A 4745-nucleotide genomic window follows, 5' to 3' on the forward strand; every position below is an offset into this window, starting at 1 on the left:
TCTCACACACACACACACACACACACACACACATGCACATGTACTAATGCAAGCAGACACTTTTTCTCCCCAAACACTCTCACACATAGACTTCCATGTCTTTGTCTCTCTCTGTGTTTCTCTCTCTTTCTCTCCCCTCCACTCTCTCTCTCTCTCTCTCTCTCTCTCTCTCATACATTTATGCACACACACAAATATACTTCTTTCTCATGCACACACACACTCTCTCTCTCTCTCACGCACCCACATGTAAATATATATTATTTATAATAATATGTTTTATTATATTTAGAGACGTATACCTATATGTACATGTGCATTTATAAAATAAATAAACACATATACACATATAAAATTTAATTAATATTAAATTTTAATACGTGGGGATGCACGTTAAGCCAACGCCCTCCCTCCAGACCGCGTTGCAGAGGTCGTTGCCCTCCTTGATTCAAATTTGCGTTGCAACGTCTTCTCTACGATTTGAACGCGCGTCTCCTTTACCATTCGAATAGCTCGCTACTGCTCCTCTACTGCTGTGGTACCTCTCTCTCTCTCTCTCTCTCTCTCTCTCTGGGTTGAACCTGTAGAAGAGAAGCCTCCGGTCATATCTCATCGGATGAGAGGCAGCTCGCTACTACTGTGGTACACTTCTGTGTGTGGGATGAGCCTCCGGTAGTGTAAGGCTGTTTTGTTTGAGAGAGAGAGAAAGAGAGAGATAGAGAGAGAGAGAACAATTTGCCTTCGTAAGTTAGGGCCGCAACCCCCTTAATGTCTGTCAGAAAGACCCTAGAGGCTAGCGAGGTGGGCTGTCCAGGTTACCAACTACAGAGAAACATGTAGGTTGAAGTTAGAATTGAGGTATCATTGCCAAAGGATGCAGGATGGTGAAGAACGAGAGAGAGAGAGACTTCGAATCACTCTACTAATCCTCTTATCCTAACGATGGTATTGTGTTTGACCTGTAGGTATTGCTGCCTTCCCCTCTCTCTTGCCATTTTTGCAAGGTTTGCCTTGTGTGTGTGTGTGTGTGTTGGACGTTGATGTATGTGGTTGACAGGTATTGTTGCAAGGTTGGCCTCTCTCTCTCTCTCTCTCTCTATTCTAATGACTGTGTTTTGTTTTGTGTAGGCCGGCAGACTCTACACCTTTCGCCACCAAAAGGTAAGCTATTGTGCTCTGTCATTTTTTAAAAATTGGTTCGTGAGAGAGACATATGCGTGAGATATAATCCGGTTGTTAAAAAAAAAATCCAGAAGCGCCATATGCAACAGAAGTTTCAACGTGTAAATGATATGAATATGGTGGTGTCTGTGTGTTTGAGAGAGAGAGAATCTCTCCTAATTGGTTTTAAACGCAATATGTGTGTGTTTTTTAATCCGGAAGCGTCATATGTAACAGAAGATTCGACGTGTAAATGATATGAATATGGTGGTGTGTGTGTGTTTGAGAGAGAGAATCTCTCCTAATTGGTTTTAAATACATGTACACACATCTGGAGGCCGACAGTACGTGTACACACATTCATATCATGTGTGCATGCATATACCTCACGTGCATATATGTGTATGTATGTATGTGCATACATATATACCCCCTTATGTATGTATATATATGTACATATATATATACTCATACATATTATAAAAGTTTTATAGTATAATGTTTTTTAAATAGAGAGCAAGTCTTAGACTAAGCCATGAAGATGAGACCATTTCCACCCCCATTATCTACAAAGATTGTGGAATTTCATAGGAACATAGTAGAAGAGAAACACACAAATCTACATATACTTACATGCATGTACATACGTACATAATTACATAAATACATATACCTACACACACATACTCAAACATGCATGCATGCATGCATACAACCCACATGCATATATGTGTAGTATGTATGTACATACATATATACCCACCTACATATTCATACATATTATAAAAGTTGTATAGTATAATGTTTTTTAAATAGAGAGCAAGTCTTAGACTATTTTCACCCCAGTATCCATAAGAATTGCGGAATACATAAATACATAAATACATAAACTTGCATGCATGTACCTACACAGATTCAGGCATGCATGTATGCATGCACCCCACATGCATATATATGTGTATGTATGTATATGTCCATACACATATACCCACCTACGTTTGCAAGAGTTTGAAGAGAGTATATTATAAAGTATGTGTTATAAGGTTATGTGGTGTTGTGATTTGAATTGCATGTATATTTTTTACATTTGTATGTGCAATAACTTTGGCATGGAAAGGAGTATATATACAATGGATTTACAAGAATTTATCAATGGCAGAATATGGTGACACACACACATGTAGATACATGTATCACATAGATCACACATGGATACACATGCACAATCACATGCTAATTTGTAATAAAAGGAGAATATTATGATATAGCAATTTGTGGCATGACTCTTTCTTAATTTGATAGATAGATGTTGTTCATATGTATAGGTAGTCTATGTGTATACCAAGTACATTATATATGTATAGGTAGTCTATGTGTATACCAAGTACATTATATATGTATGTATGTATGTGTATACTTATGGATGTCTAGAGATAGATAAATTGATAGAAGATGAGACTATTTCCATAAGAGTGTATGTATGTATGTGTGTGTACTTATATACATACATGTGTGTGTGTGTGTGTGTGTGTGTGTGAGTGTGTGAGAGAGAGAGAGAGAGAGAGAGAGAGAGTGCGAACTAAAGTATTCGGGGACAAAAGCCATGGGATCACACATGCATGATCACACAAATACGTACATACACATACATAAGTACACAAATATATAATTATTGGGAATTCTACAAACATAAGTACACATGCATGATCACACAAATACGTACATACACATACATAAGTACACAAACATATAATTATTGGGAATTCTTTATTAAATCTGATATCTGGTGGACCCATAAGTTTAAGCCCTCTCTAGCTCTTCTTGATACAAAGGTCTCTAGAAGATTGAAAATAGAGGTCTAAGGAAATTAGGGGACATGGGGGGCTTTTCTCAAGCTGTGGCTAGAAAGAAATTGAGCAAATTATGAGGGACTTCAAACTACAGCAAATTGAGGTTCATATCTCGAGTTTAGTTCTAGATGAGATTGAGAAAAGCTAGTTTTCCACAGCATTTAATGAAGATTCTTGGTTTTAGGATTGGAGCTGGTTCAGATCTCGAGTTCAGTTCTAGATGAGATTGAGAAAAGCTAGTTTTTCCACAGCATTTAATGAAGATTCTTGGTTTTAGGATTGGAGCTGGTTCAATGGGGTTAAACTTGACATAATCATTACTAAGACATTGTATGAAGTGATGTGCAAAGGGGAAATGAATGTTAAATATTGCAATAAAGTCTGGAGAGTAAGTTGGGATCTGAACACTTGGAAGAAAAGGTGGAACCTGATCTGGGAAGCTTTGATTCCAGTGAAATCTCAAACCTTTCTGTGGAGAGTATGTTTGCTGACTCTACCTCTTGGGTTTAAACTTCTCCAAAGGAATCACATTGCCGAGACATGCCCTAGATGTAAAACAGGTATTGAAGAGGGGAAGCATGCTTTTTGGGACTATCTTGCATTGAGGGGGTTCTGGGGGGGGATTGGCTATTGGGGAGAGTATACAAAGAGACAAATGGATTAAGCTAATATTTTGTATTATAAGATATTGTTGCGTGTGGGGTGGTTAGAATGAGTTGGACATTCAATAAAGAGACCAGTCATGGGGATAGAGGCTATTGAAATTATGTTCAAATGTGTGCATTTTTGCTCGTCTAAATACTATATTAATAAGATAAATAATAATAGGTATGTTGAGGCTATTCAAGCATTACAATCAGGGATTAGGTGATTCAGATCATTGATGATGAGATGTTAATGTATACTGGGATATCCTTATGCTGCTTGTTGCTGCTGTGTGGCAGGTATATACATGGGATGATGTCTAAGCCAAATCTCCCAAGTTTGGACCCAGAACTAGGAGATGGTACTTGAAGGAAAAACAGCCAGAAGAGATTTATGCCCTTGATTGAGAAACAGCCAGAAGAGATTTATGCCCTTGATTGAGACCCCTTGGGAAGAAGATGAGTAGTGAAGATATGGACCAAAGGGAGGGATGTTGAAGAACAGTCACCTAAATATTTCACCTTTGATGTGTTATTGACTGCTTGTATGCAGCTGGGTTTTCATTTCTTTGATGTGTTATTGTCTACATGTATGCAGCTGGGTTTTCATTTCTCTTGGGAAAAATCCTCTTGTATGGGAAGATGAAATGTGGATGTGAATTGCCTAATAGGAAGTGGGATTAAGGGATTTTGTAAAAAAAGTTGTGACTTTATTGTAGCTGTTAATATATTAATAAATTATTATTTCAAAAAAAAGATGCAAGGGGAAGCATGTAATTTAATGTGTTTACTATGTAAAACCATAGAGTTCATTAATAAACATATTGAATTATATACAATGTACGAATAGAGTTTAATTTATACTTTGAGGTTTGTAACCGTATTAGGACCTCAATGGAAGGCTTCTTGGGCCCTTTTATTTGGCAGTTTAAGGAGTCAAACCTTTTCTCTTAAGAAGAAACGTTTTCTAATTAGAAGCTTCAAAACGGCTACTTTATTCGAATTTGAATTTTGGGGGGAAAATGGAATTTAAAATCTAGCGGACAAAACCATATCATGTAACATATCTATGGAAAGCTCTTGATGCGTA

At 37.3% G+C, this 4745-nt stretch overlaps 1 long non-coding RNA gene across 1 annotated transcript; it reads left to right on the forward strand.

Annotated features, from left to right (window-relative positions):
- Positions 1–401: 401 nt before the first annotated feature.
- LOC147633656 (uncharacterized) lies at positions 402–4338 on the forward strand. The gene is made up of 3 exons (XR_015266856.1): positions 402–538; positions 1129–1161; positions 3956–4338. It is a non-coding gene; the product is annotated as an uncharacterized LOC147633656 (long non-coding RNA).
- Positions 4339–4745: the final 407 nt, after the last annotated feature.

This window comes from Cibotium barometz, chromosome 11 (genome assembly GCF_041138505.1).
Source record: "Cibotium barometz isolate CiBa-2024 chromosome 11, ASM4113850v1, whole genome shotgun sequence".
Lineage (NCBI taxonomy): Eukaryota > Viridiplantae > Streptophyta > Polypodiopsida > Cyatheales > Cibotiaceae > Cibotium > Cibotium barometz.